Source organism: Molothrus aeneus, chromosome 10 (genome assembly GCF_037042795.1).
Source record: "Molothrus aeneus isolate 106 chromosome 10, BPBGC_Maene_1.0, whole genome shotgun sequence".
Taxonomy (NCBI): domain Eukaryota; kingdom Metazoa; phylum Chordata; class Aves; order Passeriformes; family Icteridae; genus Molothrus; species Molothrus aeneus.
The window spans coordinates 21,215,316-21,232,676 of record NC_089655.1 but is presented as its reverse complement, the minus strand read 5'-3'; the positions used below and the strand labels follow the sequence as shown (position 1 = coordinate 21,232,676).

The following is a 17,361-nucleotide window of genomic DNA, read 5'->3' as shown; positions in this document are numbered from 1 at the left end:
TACATATTTTTGTAAATATTCATGAACAGTTCTGTGTTTTGAAGACACTGACGTCCTGATGTGAAAATATATGCAGCTGGTAATAGCACAGACTACCTAAAACTTGGTCAGCCTAAGTTTATTCTGTATCGTGGCAGATCTGAAACAAGCTCAGACAATCACAGATTCTTGATGATATTCTGATGCTGCAAAGTACCACAAAGAGCTATGAAACCCAGAAAAATTTAATTTGGAAAAAATGGTAAGCAGAGAAGAGAAAATACATCCAGGAAAAACAGACATTTCCTGCTAATGCCTCCCAGGGTTTGATGCTCTGCATCAACTCTTATCCCTACGGTGAGAAACACTGCAATCCCTGAAAATGATCTCATTCCTGTTCTCATGACATCTCTCCCAGTACAGTGACCTTTTGGCAAGGGCTGTGACAAGTGACCTCTGTTCCCATACTTAGTTTTCTCCTGCAGGCAGCACCCATGGTGGAACACACAAAAACCTCCCAGGCTGCCTGGAGCAGAACAGACAGGCTCAGGCCAAAACAGGGCAGTGAAATGGGGTCATTAAACAGAAAACAAACAAACAAACAAACAAAACAAAGCCCAAAGAATCGGAGCCATGAATTCTCTCTCTCTCCTCCTGCTGCTGCCAGGAGCCTGGGTGCAATAGGGGCACCAAGAGCCCAAATGAAATTCCAAGGAGTTCCCATGCACAATAACCTCAACAGCTTTTTGCTCTGTCTAGTGGTGATGACTCTTTTGCATGTAAATATTTCCTAATTCTTCCCATTTTAAACCTAAAATTAGCTTTGGATCACTCTGTGTTGGAGAAATGCTCTCATCTGATAAAAGCCATTTCTGAGGAGTTATTTGCCTCCCCCAGGAGAAGCTGGGCTTGTCAGCACCCCAGGTTTATGCCCTGGCACACCTTCCTTCCACAGCCCTGGGCAGGGGTCAGCCCTCCACCACAGTTAGGAAGTGTTCCCTGTGCTCAGGATCCCTGCCAGTGCCTGCAAAGAGCATCCTGCTTTTCCATCCCAGGAAAATCCCCATATTCACACCAAGCAAAATAGACACACACTGATTTTATCTTCCCCTCGATATTTAATCAAAAACCCAGGGCTCTTGTAGGTAGCATGTTACATTTTCTAACTATGAAACTAAAAGACAAAAGAGTTGAAAAATGCTCAGCAATGCCTTAACCCTGTTCTTCAGCTCAGTGCATGGAAAACACACAACCAGAGGAGCCAACAGCCAGCAACAGCAAATGCAGACGCCTCCTGAAAATCTGCCCTTCTGGATGCTCATACTGCAGGGGTAGTGCAAAAGGATTAGGGTTTGTTTTTTAAAACACACAAAACAGCCCTTGAATAAGAACCAAAGCATTGCTCCTACCCTGGAAAGATCTGGAGCTAGAGAAGTTAAATAAAAATCCAGATCAACAATAGACACATTGAAACATCATCCAGACCTAATTTGCTTATCTTTAGCCCAATCCTGATAAAACTAAAATATTTTAAAATAATGTTTCCAAAACAATTATTCCCACAAAGTGCCCACATTTAATAGCAACACCTCTAAAAGCAGGAACCAATTAGTGCTTCCTGCAGCACAGCTCCCTGGCTCTGCATTATTGATTTCCACAGTCCTTGCCACGTGAGGCTTATTGCCAAGCCACCAGCCTGCCCACAGGAGCAGCAAAGTCACAGGAATCCACACAGCCTGTTTGTAACAGGGCACAGGATGCTTCAAGGCTGGAAACAACAGGTTCATTTTTGGAAGTCCCTGCTGCACTATCCACACTGGGCAGAGCCTGTTCTGCCCTTGGACAGGGCTCTGCAGCATCCATCCCACATTTCTCCCACTTGCAGGAGAAAAGGACACAGAAAAGCCAGGCAGGTCAAGGGAAAGGATGAGGTAAGGCACTGGTGACCAACCCACAGCTTCAGCCAGAAAGCCCCTCCATGCTGGTTTGTCCCCACACCAGGCCCAGCCGAAGTGTCAGGCACCTCCCAAGGACTCATTTCATTTGCTTTACAGAACAGTAGAGGGAAAACATAAACATCCTTGGATGGCCAGCACCTGATCTCATGCTGATGCACTGGTTGCTCTGGCTGCATCTCCCCCTGCCCAGCAGCACCATCCCTGCTCCCTGGGCTGCCACAGGAAGTGCAGCCTCCCCAGGAAGCCAATCATTAGGTATTTAATGGTAATTAAGGCTGGCCCTACACATACTAATGCATCACCTTGTTTTGGATTCCTCAGGCATGGACAAGAGTGTTTAAACACAGCACTCACACCTCAGGCTGTGCATCCTTCAGGGATCACCACCAGCCCTGCATTCCCTGATGTGGTCCATGGGAAACAGCCTGCAGCCCTAAACCCAGGGACACTGCACATAACACCCCTGAAAACCAGGACAGGGGATGTCCAGAGCCTCTGGAACCTGGTTACTCACCCCCAGAGACAAACTAGCACTATAGCTGCAGGCAGGCAAAGGGAACCAGGTGACAGCACCTTGGGGATCAGCTCCATCTCAGCATCCCCAAACCACACATCCAAGATGCAACAGAGTGGTCAGTAGAATCCTGGGCTGATGCAAAAGAGGGGATTGGAAAACTGCCTGCTGCAAAGAGCAAACAGCAGGAAGGCCAAAGCATACAGCACTTCTGGGTGCTGAGAGACACACAGAGTTTGGCACAAGACAGAGCTCACAAAAGCTTTATATAAAATCCTAAAAGCAAGGAGCTAGCCAAAGTGATGGTGTAATGCACAGGACTCTTAGAGTGACCATCTCCATGAGGATCAGGGACAGCAGGGACCACCACAGTGCTCACAGGATGACACGCATGGCTGCAGCTCTTATCTACAGCTGAACACATCACACAAATACAGCAGCTATTTTTGCTACCTAAATGTATAGATATCTACAGGGCTGATGTCCTGGACATCACTCAACACTATTCTGCTATCTCCCAGTGCCACGTGTGCTCCAGCAAGTGCCACCTGCCAAGCCACATTTCCGCAGGGAATTCCGGTGGCTCGGAGACAAGCGGGCATGCTGGCAGGCAGCCCAACATCTCCCTCCCTCCCACAGTGGGGCTAGGTGGCAGCTGATAAATGCAAACACAGACCTTCACATATCTCCTACCAGCCAAGCTAATTCCAGGCAAAGCACTGCAGCCTGTGCTTGGGAAGGATTCGGCAACTGCAACAGGGATCTCAGCCCTGCACGGGCACTGGCTCCTGGCAGCAGCTCTGGATCACAGCAAAGAGCACAGGTACGTGTCAGGAGGTCAATGTCCCCGTTCCTGCTGCCACCCTGCTGCTGATTGAGCTGTTCTCATTAAGTGGGAACACGACTTTTCTTTTTCCTTCTGCTTTTTTCCATGTGAAACCACAGAGAGGTGATTTTGTTGACCTTTTTTGTGACCTGCTCAAAGAAACGAGGAATTCCTGCGGGTATCACAGCAACAAGGAGTAGCAGATTTACACTGTATATTTTTACTAATAGTTTAACTAAAAGTTTAACACTTCAATAAAATGCTGTTTCTATTGTCTTGACTTTTGGGAGTTTGTTTGCCCTAATGGAACTTTTAAAATCATTTCCATTTAAAAAGAACCAAACAGTTGGCAGGAGCAGAGGGCCATGATGGAGGAGGAAAGCAACCCTCCCACTAAACAGTCCTACTGTTATTAGTGTGGTCCCCACTACAGCACAGAACTCAAATGCTCCCACGTGAGCAGCCAAGTCCAACTCCCTCCCCTGCCTGGAGAACGCAAGGCACAGGCTCATCTCCCAGGGTGGCTTCCCCAAAACACCCCCAGCTTCGAGGACAACCACTGCAGGGTGACCACCACCACCAGTTGTACTGATGTTCCTGTCCCTCTTGGAGGCAGCTCCAAGCGCAGGGCGCAGGGCTGGGACCCACATGCAGGTCCACACAGGTGCCTGCACAGTGCCATCCCACGCTGATCCTTCCTGGCAGCATTAATCAACCCTGTGAGTGCTCAGGCTGAACGTGAAGCTCTGCCAAGCTTTTGCTGACTGTGCACACACTGCCAGAAGTGTACTTTGGTAACCCAAAGCACGGGATCACCTCTGGTTAATGGGTGTGAGAGGAACAGCAGCACCTCAGGGTCACCAGGCTGTCCCAGCAAGGGGATGTCCCAGCTCCTCAGCCAGAATCCTGCTGCTTCCCCATCCCTGCACCACCCTGAAAGCACTGTCATGCTGGAGCCACAAGTGCAAAGCCCCATGATGCGGTGCAGACCCCAAAACACTCCTGTACTCCTGCCTGCAAACCTGGGCTCAGCACCTTTCCAAACTGGAGCTCCCTAGTGATTTTTAATGTTTTATTTAGCGACGCTTTTAAATGTGTTTGATGCATTCTGGCTGATAAGCTCCACAAGAATTTGATGTCTCTGTCCTCATTTGACTTCAGTTATTTTCCAGTCTACTCTTAAAGCTGCAGTGCTCAGTGGCTCCCACCATCAAGCTGGGACGCCCAGCACTAAAAGGCTGCTGTACAATCAGGCATCATTCCCAAAAAAACAGCAACAGCAGGTGACAGAGGTGACAACAGGAGGGTGCATGTGTGCTCCTGATCCACATTTCCAATAACAGCTGCTTTTCCTCAGAACAGCCAGCACCCACACGAGGAGCAGACATCAGCTCTCAGCCTCCTTTTCACACCCAGAAATCTCCAACCAGTCCCCAAACAGCTTTATCAGTGGATTTAGGATAACACTAAGGTCTTGCAAGAACTGCAGTTTCCTTCTCTGTGGTCAGCTAAGAAAAATATTTGTGAATGTCTTGTTTACAAGAAGAAAACAGTTGGCTTGGGGAAATCCCAGAGGTAACTGTAAGAGAATTACACCAAGCTCAGAGGGCAGAGGTGATGCTGTCCCCAAGACCACACAGAGGGCTCCAGGTGGCTTTGCAAACCAGCCTCTCCCACGGACACCCTACATAACAGCACTCAGGACACAGGGCACTCAAGCTAGAGAAAAGTTAATTTTTCTATACCTTGAAGTGTTTGATTCATTATCAGAATTAAGGATGAGTAATTACAGTAATTGGGTTCTGATTTCTCAAACAATTCTGGAATGATGGCTGAGGTTTCAAACTGAGATCAAATCCAGGCAAATTTAATAAGAAATTGTCTGTTATGAAGCAGTAACTTGCAAGAACAGAATAGCTCCCTTATGTTTCTTTCTTAAATACAACTAAACACCTGCAAATATATGCAAAATATCTCATTTACATACATTGACAATACTGACAGCTTGCTTAGAACAAAATAGATGCTGTGGACAAATTTTTTTTAGCCACTTTCCTAGAGGGGAGAAACAATCCCTCAAAATCAAGCCTGCACAGGAGCCCACTGATGGCAGGGAGGGAAAGATGAGGCTCATGTCAGAGCTCAAATGGAGCCTCTCTCTTTCCTCTCCCCCATCCAGACCTCCAGTATCTTACAAGCAACACCGGTGTCTGGCCAAGGCAGACACTCTGCAGTTCATTTTCCTTTTGTTGAAACTTCTTTACAGCATTTTTCCCACAAATTCCTAGAGGAAATCAGATCATTAATATTATGACTTACAAGCTTAACCCTCCAGACCTCAGCACATAATGAGGCAAAAATTAAAGACTATTTTTCCTTCAGCTGCCATGACCTTCTGGAGCAGCACTGCCCAGAAAAGTGTTTGCAGAGCGTTTTCTGCATGTACAAAAAAAAAAAAGCTGTTTGGCAGGAAGAAATGCAATAGTTTTGGGAGAGAAGTAAAAAAGGCTCAGACAGCAGTTCCCATCTTGCCAGTTCTTTCTCCTGGTGAACAAAATGGCTCACTTGCCATAACTGCTGCCAAAACTCTGCAGGATCAGGTCTAACCACAGAGATTTCAAAGCCACCATGAGTCATCTACTATTCTTTCTTGGTAAGACTTAACACTGGGTGGGACACACACACCAAAAAAAAAAAAAAATCAATTTGCAGGAAACCTCAGTCATGGAAAAATATACTTCAGAACATCTCACAGGGACTACATAAATAGCAAAAGAGAAATGAGAAAACAAAGTACTTCTTTCTGAAAAGACTATGATGCGCTGTCTGCTCTCCAAATGGTTTCAGTAGCCTTTCAGCTGTGACAGAGAAAGGACAGCTGAGCTTCCTAGAAGATCCCAGCAGCCACAAGTGCTTCCCAGTGCACCCCAGAGAACCACAAATAAGGCAGATTTGTATTCTTCATATGAAGTCAACTGCATCTTGTAGCTGCATCTTACCTGAACTGAAAGAGAAAATACAAGTGTAAACCACCCAATTGCTCCCCCTCTTGTGTATCACATTCAAAGCTGGTTGGGAGTCAGAACACTAACTTTTTAAATAAAGAAAAGCCCCAACAGCAGGGTTGGCTTTAGCCAGGTATTAGGGTGCAGTTATGAGGTCCTGCCATGGCCACAACACCTCAGCTACTGAAAGTGTTGGAAAGGTGCAATTAATTACTCTTGCTGGTTTATTTTCCCCCTGCCTGAGGGCTTCCTGGAGGCTTCAAGCAGGAGCCAGCCCTGCTGATGGTGAGAGAAGGCTCATCTGACTCAAATGCAGCACAGTGAGTACTGTGCTCACCAGTGGGTGTTTTCTGGGTGGGACAGAGACAGGCAGGAAGAACAAGAAATGAGTATTTCTGATTAATAAAATCCTGCCAGAAGTCTGGCTGGTAGAATGGGAGAAGTTTCTAGGAAGTGGTTCAGTGATGAGTGAGTGCCAGTGGCGAGGAAGAGCCCCAGGACACGGCACTGGCAGATCCTGGAGGGAAAAAAGAAGCAGGTTCTTGCATGGCCAGACAAGCAGAAACTGCAACTGGCTCTGAATCAGCCACTTGCACAGGCTGGGACAGAAGCTGTCAGAGCACTGCTCTGTGGGACATTGTCTGCCTGGCACTGCCTTTTGTCTCTGTGCTCTGGAACACTTGCCCAGAGAAGAGAGGACCCTCTGTGCCAGGACCACCTTCCCCAGCCCTGGGGAAGAAGATGTAAAGTGCCCCCAGCTCACTGGGATCTTGCTGCCAGGGTTTATCAGTAGGTTTATCTTATTTCTCCCAAAAAAGAGCCCTCGTGTGAAGGCTGCACACAAGGGCTCGCTGCACCAGCAGAAAGAAAAACATAACACAGGAATCAGGCCCACTCATAGCCTGACCTGAAAAATGCAATCCAGGAAATACAGTTTAATTCTTTCTTCACCAGCAGGTGTAAGCCAGGAAAATAGATCTCAACACCATGAATATTCTGAATACTTGCAGCTGTCAGTATAGTGTGCACAGGTCTCCCCCACCCAGACAGAAAAGAATCCTTCTGTCAAGGAAATCTGCCAATACTGATGAAGATTCTCATCTCAGCCCCACAGCTCCTCTCCCAAAGACTTTCCATGGGTGAACAGTGGAGGGCTGCTCTTTCTCTTCTGAAAAACATGCACCCTACCACTATTCACCTTTTTATTACACCTGCCCTTGTATTACAGCCTTTCTCCCTAAATACTGAGTTCCTTAGGGCAGAAGACCATTTATTTTATCTATTCCTCCTCTGCCATAGAAAACAGGACAGAGGAGGAAGGGACAATGCTATTGCAATAAGGTAACTAATGCAAACTGGCTACTTTGCTGTCAAATCCAACTGGAGGTATAGCACCATTTCATTTGACGGAGCTCAACGTGGTCCACTCTGTGTCCCCAGGGAGCAAAAGGGAAGATTTAAGGGCAAACAAACCACAGAAAACCAAAGAGCTCAAAGAGTATGAACACCACACACAGCCAACACCAGTTTCAGTGCAGCTTGGCACAGATGGGCACACCCTGAGTGCCAGGGTTTATTCCCACCCAGCCCTATGCTCAGACACTTTTACTGGCATCCAAGCGAGCACAGGAGCCCAGTAAGACTCTGTCAGGTAATTACCTTGATATTAAAGCCCATATTTTGCTTTGGCAACAAGGCCTGGGCAGGCTGTCACCCTTGCTGAGCTGATACCACACTCACTGCAGCAGCAGATCCTCTGGCACTTGCCCCATCCCCTTTCCCTGACCCATTTTCAGTAAGATTGCCTGACCTGCATCTAATTAGACCATGCAAGCCACAAGTGTTTTTAAATGGAAGGTTTTATTCTCTGAGACAAAACTGGCCTCCCTTCTGGGGTGTGTGGCTTCCTCCCTGCCTGGTGCCATCCCAGCTCCTTTGGGATCCCAGCTCTCCAGTGTGGGAGCAGCAGCCACCAGACGGCTTCTCCCCCTCTCCCCACACCAGCAGATGGGTGCCTGGGGGCTGGAGCTGTCTGACAGACACAAGCCCCACTCCCACTTTGTTATGTAAACCCCCAGGTTTCGGTGTTGATCTGCTTGAAGGATCCAGAAATCACTAAATGCCACCACAGCGTGTGGGCACCAGGAGCGAGGGATGTGCAAAGTGCTCGGGGCAGTGGTGATGGCACACGATGCTCCCACTGCTACTGCGTGGAAACAGAGAAAACTCTGGATTCCAAAGACAAAAATATATATAAATATAAAATTCATGATCTTCAAAACCACACATCACTCCTGTTTGTTCCCCCCTAGCACAGGAGCCAGGGTATGGGGGAGTGTCCCTCACAAGGACCATGATGCCACCCTGGTCACCCTGTGTCAAGCAGGTGAGGGAGCAACATGGCAAATATTTTGTAAATAAAACCTGGCAAATGGAGCTTTTTCCATCAGTCCCACCACCACTTTCTGCCTTCCAGGGTGTTTGCAGACCTGGTATGTACATGTATCAGATGATCACAGGTCCATGGAAGTGAGGGACAGGGCAGGTACACCTGGCTAAATATCTGTTAGAAACTTATTTATATATCTAAAACAAACAATAAATTGAATTGACACTATGTATCTATCTCTATCCTGCAGCTCAGCAGAGCTGAAGTCTGGCCCTGCATAGGGGGGTGCAGAGAAGCTAGGCTGCACATACTTCCCACCTCTAAGAGGGCAGAAGCACAGCAAAAAAAAACCAAAAAAAAAAAAACCAAAAAAAAACCCCAAACAAACAAACAAACAAAAAAAAAACCCAAAAAAACCCAAAAAAAAACCAAAACACCAAAACCAACCCAAAAAACCCAAAAAAGGCTGGCCAAGGTTTTGTGAAGGGAAAGAAAAGAAGGCAAAGCCGCAACTCCTGTCAGGCAAATGATCATGACCAAATCTCAGTCCCTGCAGGAGCTTCCAGGGTACAGGGCATGTGAGAGCAAGTTCAAAACACATCATCAAATAATTGCCAGTCAGACAATAGGAGGAAAAGGCATGTAGAGGTTTGCTCTCACCCTCCTCCTTCCTCACCCTTAGCCAAGACCAGGTGCCGACATCAGACACTCCAGAAGAAAATCAAATTGCTTTTTCAGCTCTGCTGTACACAGATTTAGGGCCATTAGCCAATGCTGATTCTCACTAAAGCATTCTTCTCCTTCTTCTTCTTTTTATTATTATTATTTTAAATCACTTGCTGCAAAATAGCTGTTCCAAAATGAAATTTAGGAACCACCTGTTTGCAGCAAAGGCATCAGAAAGGTGCTGCTCCTCATGGACCATGATGCAAAACCCCAGCAATTTCAGTCCCTGAGTTTCCCCTTTGATGTATTCACAGGGTACAGACAGAGAGAAGATAAAACTACAAGCCTCTATGAACATTAGCAGCTGATATCTTCCTTATTATGCCATTTCAAGGAATAACACTTGTGGTAGTGCCAGCATTTAAGTGCATTCCCCTGAAATTTCTTTCCCTGAAGGTTTGATAACCTGATTGAAATCCATTTTCAGAGAAGGAATAACTGTAAAATCCAAGTTCAGCTGGCTGAAATTTCACCTAATCATGTAAGAGATTTCTCAAATCACTGCTGGAGATAAAACCTACTCCCTTAAAACATCTCCAGCACAGACACACCTGCAGACTAAAGAGCACTTCCTAATTTACAGGAATAACAATGTCAAAACGGCACAACCCTTTACACTTTGTTACTATAAAGAGTAATAAAAATTTCTAGGAGAGCCATGAGATTATAGCCTGCTTTGTGAAAGATTAATTTCACCAGCAACGATCACCTACCTAGTACTTATAATTTCATTCACACACGTGAAACAGCATCTTCAGCAGTTCAAAGAACGTTCAATTCTGATACCAGCACACTGGTATCAGCTGTGAGAGCTCAGGAGACACCTGTCAACAATAGCATTTTCTGGGGGGAGTTCAAGCCTCTCAAAATAAGAAGAGCATCATGGCCTCCAGGGAAATTGAAGTTATTAAATCTTTTCTAGGAAGAACAGAGCCTCAACACTAATTTTCAATAATCCTGAAAAGGATGATGTTATATATATCAAGATAAAACTAAAAATGCAAATGAGTTTGTAAGTGAACCCCTTCAATCTTTTCTACTTAGGAAAGTTAAATCTTGGCAAAACCAAATTCAATCGCTGTACCTCTCAATAAAGTTTCATTCAATCGGCTGAAACAGAGTCCACAGCAATCTCTGTAAAATTTAACAGGTCTTTTCAGAGGGATCTGACCTTGGCCCTGTCCCACAGGGAGCTCTGACCAAGCCTGGGGCTGGCCTCTTCTCCAGAAGGAAGGGCAGATCCAGGGCTCAGTATCCCAGGCAGCAAACCTGGCACCGAGATGGGCGATGGGGACACTGTGGGATGTCACCCACGTGCTGCACCCCCAGGCCTGGGAGAGGCCAGACACACCCTCCCACTGCAAAAAATCTGATTTTACAGGCTTGGTGCTACTTCATGGCAGAAGGACACGAGGAAGGGCCTCTTTCAGCTGCAGGCAAGGGCAGGTGCACAGGGGGAACTGTTGGGGGGAACTCTGCAGCAACCCCCTGAGCCCAGATCGGGGATCCCAGCATCGCTGGGGAGTGCTCAGCATCACAGGGTAACAGTGACCCTGAGAAAAGGGCTCTCAAGCAGCGAAGGAAGGGGAGCCCACAGACTCAAACTCACAGCTTTCCAACTTCTGGCTAAGCTGGGCAGGATTTGGCCATGAGACCCAAGTCACAGGGCTAACACTCCTGTGAGCATCATGAGGTGGTTGGAAAGTTCCCTGGTTACCTGCGAGCCTCTGGCATGAGCTCACACTTATCAAATGGTAGAGACAGTATGGGAGGGAAAACACGAATTCTTGAGTGACTAAAGACACTCGAAAGAGAGCTCCCACCCCTCGAGCTGCAAACACAGGCAGCTCGAAACACAACACCGTAGGCAAACAGGGAGCTTTTGTCCCAGCAGCCACACCGGCCTCACCGTGACATCCACACTTACCAGCTTCCACCATTGCCAAAGCAGCAGAGCTTCACCCACCCAGTCCAACTGCCGGTGCCTGACCCCAGACAGCCTCACTGGAGAGGCACCGAGCAGATTTACAGAAAGGAGGGATGTGGGGAGCACCAGACCTGGGCACACAATGGGCATTGTCCGTCTGTGTGCAGAGAGCCTGGTCAGCCCGGGGAGCGCTTCCAAAGCCAACGGAGCTGCACTGACTTGAACCACGGTCCAGCTCGGACCAGAGGCACCTCGGGGCTGAAGATTTCTAGAGAGCATCATGCCAAATAAAGAAAACCAGCAACAGGCAGAAAAGGTTTTCACTGCAAGAAACCCAACCAGCAGCCCGGCAGAACGGGTTGTGTCAGCACCTTTAGTAACTCAGGGTTTTCCCATAACCCAAGAACGGAGGGTGCGGAAGGGACGTGGCAGGGTCACGGCTTCACCAGTGCCGGGGCCACTGAAGTTCACCACACCGCCAGGCTTCCCAAGCCAGCCGCCCGCGCTGACACAGGGCAGGACCGCAGCGACCCAAACCCACCCATTTCACTGCACGAAAAACGCGTAAACCATCCCGAGTGTGTCCGACAGGCGACAAACACCTCCCCGCAGCAGTCTGCCCAGCAAAGAGCCCGGGCAGGACATTCACTTGAAAACAGACGCTGAAATCACCGCAGTGCCCCGGGCCGGGCGCCCGCTCCGGGGCAGCCGCGCGGCCGCGCTCGCCCGCACCCACCTCCGGCCCCCACGGCCACGGGTGCCCCATGATGCCGTCAGAGCCAGCCGGGAGCCGTCAGAGCCAGCGGGGAGCCGTCCCTCTCGCGGGGCACCAGCAGCGGAGAAGCCGCCCCGATCAGCCCAAGGAACCTCCTTACACCGGCCCCGCCCGCTGGGCTCCTGGGCGCGCTGCCCAGGCCCGGCCCCCGGGCCCGCCCCGTGCCCGCCCCCGCTGAGGGCACCGCGGCCGCCCCCCGGACCGGGACACGGCCCAGAGGGAGGGACGGGCACCCCCGACCCGCCCCGGCTGGGCATGAGGAGCCCAGGGAGGCGCAGAGTGGGCTGAAGGGGAGTAACTCGGTTATTTCAGCCCAACTTTGCCGCGTGTGGAGGGGATTCGAGGTTGCTGCGCGCTCTGAGTGCCGCTTCCACAGGGAGCACGGTTCTCCCCTTCGTGGCCGGACACTCCAGGAGGGAGAAGCCAGGGTTCCCCACCGTCACCGAGAAACTGTGTTTGGCCAGGGAAACAGATTGAAAAAGCCTGTACAAATTAACAATTATTAATTGCACATGCGTTTTTTGTTTTGTTTTGTTTTTAGCGTAAGACAGCCCAATAATTACAGTCCGGTGCTGTTTGGATCCGAGCTGTCCTCCCCTACACACGCTGCATTTACCATGTTACTTCCCATATGCCCTTTTTTATATGCAAGGAGCAGATTTTTTAGCGAGAGAGAAAATTTTTGTGCTTGCAGAAGCATTGAACTGACATGCGGATAAGCGAAATTCCCAGCAGGTTCCAGCTATAACCCAGCCCTGAGTGCTGGTGAAACGCCCAAAATCTGTCTGCAGCACTGCAGCTCTCACTGCTGCGGCTGTACAGGGAGATCTTGGTGATTTCTTCCAGCAAACTCGGTGATCCCACTTCTATACCTACAACAAGACTTCAGCATGGTTATTAGGATATTTTTCTTCCTTCAATGATTTTAGGTTTTATTTCTTTAAATCACAAAGAACTGAAGCATAGTCCTTAAATGTAGATGAGATAAATAACCCAACTTTGATGACTGCTGATTCAGAGGCAGCCTCTGTCCCCTCCTCTGGCAGTTCAATATTGAAGCATCACATTCTCCACCAGAGCAGCACCTGCCTTGTTTGTGGGCACACCTGTAACGCACTGGCTCAGCTCGTTCACTCTGGGTTTACTGTGACTTGGCTTACCAACACCTTAACAAAACAGAGTGAGTGATGTGCCTCACACCGAAAATCAAACTTAGAAATCTAAGGTGGGTTCCCAATAGTATTGCAACACAGCTTCCTTCAGCTCATGGGGCTGGGCTCACACACGGCCCCATTGGGCATCTCTGGAGAGCTGTGAGTCAAGGTGGCTCAGCAGTGCTGGCTGCACTGAGCAAGGAAAAAGTCAGCACAGACATTTGTGGCACTCAGTGTCAGGAGAGAACAAAGCAAGGGAGGAAGCTGGGGTGGAACACTGCAAGGCAATGGGAAATATTCGAAGTTGCCCTATATCACTGCCATTTCCACCCCCAAAGAGAGGGCAGAGCCATGTTCCAGACAGGCACATCACCCCACACTGCAGAGAGGTTTGATGCTAAACATATGGAATAGGAATGAGTGGAGATACAGCACGGGGAGCATCCCTCAAGGCACCCACCTGCCCAGGATGCCCAATCTCTGCCATCTCTCTGGACACACCTCTGTAAACCCCCCCAGCTCCCTGGGGCAGGAGGACAGCAGGCTGCAGGGGACCTCTGCCACCTCCCATCTCTGCACATCTGTCCACGTGTGTTGATGCAGAGCTTGGACATAGCAGACACAGAGAAACACAGCCTTCTCTGCAGACAAACCACTTCCCTCCTGCCCAAAGTTCATTTCAGTGCTCATCCCCTATGTGACTGGCTGATTTCTGGCAAATCTTTCCAAATCCATAAACCTTAGCTCACTTAATGTATATTTAATCTCCCTGCTGTGGGTTTATGTTGGCACTGAGCAGGGCTAGACCAGTAGCAGAAGAGAGCAGCCAGTGCAGGTGAGCATTTTGGCCTCTACTTTGCACAATTTCCCCCTCTGCAGCACCACAGCAGAGCAGAAGCACCACTGTCTGTGCCCATGTCCCATTAGTGGTTTTCTACACTTCCCAGAACCTTCCCTGTCCCAGGGGCAATTCATTAAATGGATACTTGGCACATACCCTCAAAAATATCTTGAGCTCTGAGAGGCACAGTATTATCTGTCAGGAGTTTCTTTGGTTCTCTCCCACCTGCTTTTCATTCTTCAGGAATTTCCACACATCCCTCAGAGGATGCCTGGTGTCATCACAGGGGTGTGAAGTGTTCTTATTTAAGATGAGACTGGTGCAAAGAATGCTCTCTGACTGACAGTCAGGGATTGAGGCTGCTGCAGTCTGTAAAACCAAGGTGGTCATATTAGCAATCTTTTTTATTATTATTATTATTTAGTTGTACTTCATATTTTTTCCTTCTCTCTAAAAATTTTCGCTTTCATGCCCAATGAGGTGGCCAAAAGTGTAAGAGACATCTGCAGAAGGGCTGTTGGTGAACTAAAAGCCTATGCTGCTGCACACCAAACCAAATCCACCAGCTGAAAGATAATGCAGGAAAAGAAGCAAGCATTCTTTTAAAATAAGGACATTGTCTTCAATCTTGACATCACAAGACAGGGAGAACGGGGAGGAGCAGAATGCTGCTGGACACTAGAGAAATGCCAAACAAGACAAGGCTTTAAGGGGGGGAAAAGGGGGAAAAAATAAATGCCAAACTAAGAGCAGGCTGCAGTGAACGTGTGACAGCACCACAAAGAAGCATCACCTTCTCCAAACCTCTCAAACCATTTTTTCACAACCTGAAAAACACTCTCCCCTTCCTCTGTGGCAAAAGGCAGTTTTGCCAATGGGTTGGAGTGCAGGAAGGATCTCAGCAGAGCCACATCAGGAATCTGACATGTTGAACACAGGTGTCACCCAAATAGAGGGTTTTACCCATAGAGACTTTTATCACCCATTTGCTTTTCCTTTATTAAATGAGCCCAGTTACACCAGCACAAACCCCAGCTCTGTGTTATTCACAGTGTCACCAACAATGGGCTATTCCCCAGCACTGTGCTCCTGACACTGCTCACAGCAACCCACACATCAAAGATGGAAAAATAAAAAACCAACCATCAAATGCCAGGGTGGAGCCTGGAGTGTCTTTCATACCTGCAGGCATTGAAAAGTCCTTTTTCCTCCTCATAGTTCCCCTTTAGCTACGCAGGGGCTCCCTGACACCAAGTGTGGGTCTCGGTGCCTCTGCAAAGCCAGAGTGGGGACCAGAGGGAAACCAGGGAGAAAAATAAGGAGTTGTTTTTGCCCCAGGTGGGTCACATTTGGGAAGGAGCCGCAGAGCCCCAGGGGATGGAGGAATCAGCTGTATCATCCTTGGTGAGATGAGGGTTTATTTTGGCTGTGTGCAAAGCCAGGCTCCAGCTTGGGACACCACCGTGCCTGCTGTTCCTGTACCCTGTCCCCAACTTCTGCTGAAGATGTCCTGACTACAGAGCAAAGGTTTTTGTGTCCCACAGCACAGTGACTCTGCAGCTCCTTAAGACAAAAAAAAAAAAAAAAAAAAAAATTAAGATGAAAAGGCAGGGTTGCTTGTGGAAATCTCATTGTCAAGTACTTTTTTCCTCCTCTTGCCTTCAAGGACCACTATTGTCCTCCTAACTCGGAGGGAACAGGCAGGGGAGGAAGTTTTGTTTAAAGGCCCTTCAGCATCAAGTGCCTGACTGGGTCATGCTGCCTCCTGGGAGCTGTAGTCTTGTCTTCTCCCATAAAAAATGCTTTTTCTGGCAAAATTCCACAGCAGTGGAATACCTCCCATGACACAGCAGCAACCCCCCTGAACAGTCAGGGGACACTGGGACCCCTGGACTTGGGTTGCTACAAGACAACCCCGGGGGCTGCTCAGGATCTAAACCTTATCAGATTTGGCTGGAATATTTCAGTTTTCTTTCACACCCTTCTCCTCTCACAGAATTCCCATGGAAACACAAACAATGCTCTTGCTGTTTGGGTTTGGTTGGGGCTTTTATCCTTCTCTCGGCGAGGGATGGGGCGGGGGGGTGGATTAAAGTGGTACATGAAAAACTTTAAAAAAATTAAAAAAGGGGAAGAAGAAAAAATATATTGAATAATACATGAGATACCACTTCTAGCTTGATTTTTCCCTGTAGCAGCGCATCGCCCCTCTGTATCACCCCTCAGAGCCTCAGGGGACAGAAATGTGCCTGAGAATTAAAATAATACGTATTTCTGGTATCACAAACTTGCTTTTGGGCAGGAAATGCCCGAATCCAAGCTGTCCCGCCCTTTTCCTCACTGGTGCATCGTTCCGCAGGTACCTGGATGCCACCGTGTGGCAGCTGCCCCGAGCAGCGGTGGAGGGACAGGGACAGGGCTGCGGGGAAAGGCAAGGCTTTAAGGGGGAAAATGAAGGGGGGAAGTGAAATAAAATGAAAAGGAGGGTTGGGGTTTTTTGCAGCAATTCACAAAACTTCAAGGAATGCCAAGCACGTCAGTAGATGAAGCACAGGATCTGGAGGAAGGAGAGAGTGCAAAGCAGCTCCGTATGGTGTGAGCTCAGACACACTCTCTCTTTCTATTTAAAGCCCTGCAGGAACGTGAATGCCAGGTTTGAGTGAGCTCGACAAGTCCTTCTGAAAACAATTTACGTGGTCCTCTCTACCACGGGGGTCTGCTTATCTGACAGCTTTTAATGCCTTACCATTCCCACACAGCAGGATACAACCCATCTTTTCCTGCTGGAGGACAGAACTAGGATCTGGAAAGGTATTTAATTAATGACAGAGACCAGTGGGACTTCCCTGGGGTCCAAATCAACTTTGGCATGAGGACATGGGCTGCAGAGTTTAGTGCCTGCCCACGCATCCCTTTTCCCTCCACGTGGGAAACAATGCTGGGTGGAACCCTGAAGAGGAGGATTGTGCTACCAGCAAGGATTGTGCTGTGTCCCCAGGCACATCCTGCAGGCCAAACCATCCTGGCAAGGCCAGAACATCCTTCCTCCTCTACCAGCACCCTAAAACTGTCCCCTGCCAGGAGGCAGTGAGAAGAAAGCAATACACAGCCCAGGGTCAGGGTTTGGGCTATGCCTCATTCTTCCACTCTCTGCCTCTGGGGAATGCCTTATTCTCCCATTAAGTACCTCTGGGGTATGTCTCAGTTTCCCCTCCTCTATCTGAACAGCACTGCTTCTCATTTATTCCAAGGTGCAGTGCATTGAAT

General features: G+C 48.5%; 1 protein-coding gene across 2 annotated transcripts in view; it reads right to left on the bottom strand.

Moving 5' to 3' along the window:
- Positions 1–12,147, bottom strand: part of PLD1 (phospholipase D1) — a 62,837-nt gene extending 50,690 nt beyond the window's left edge. For both annotated transcript variants that reach the window (XM_066556347.1, XM_066556348.1), the window contains exon 1: positions 12,061–12,147. The gene's annotated coding sequence lies outside the window, so the exon portion shown is untranslated. The remainder of the gene's footprint in view (positions 1–12,060) is intronic.
- Between the last annotated feature and the right edge of the window lie 5,214 nt (positions 12,148–17,361).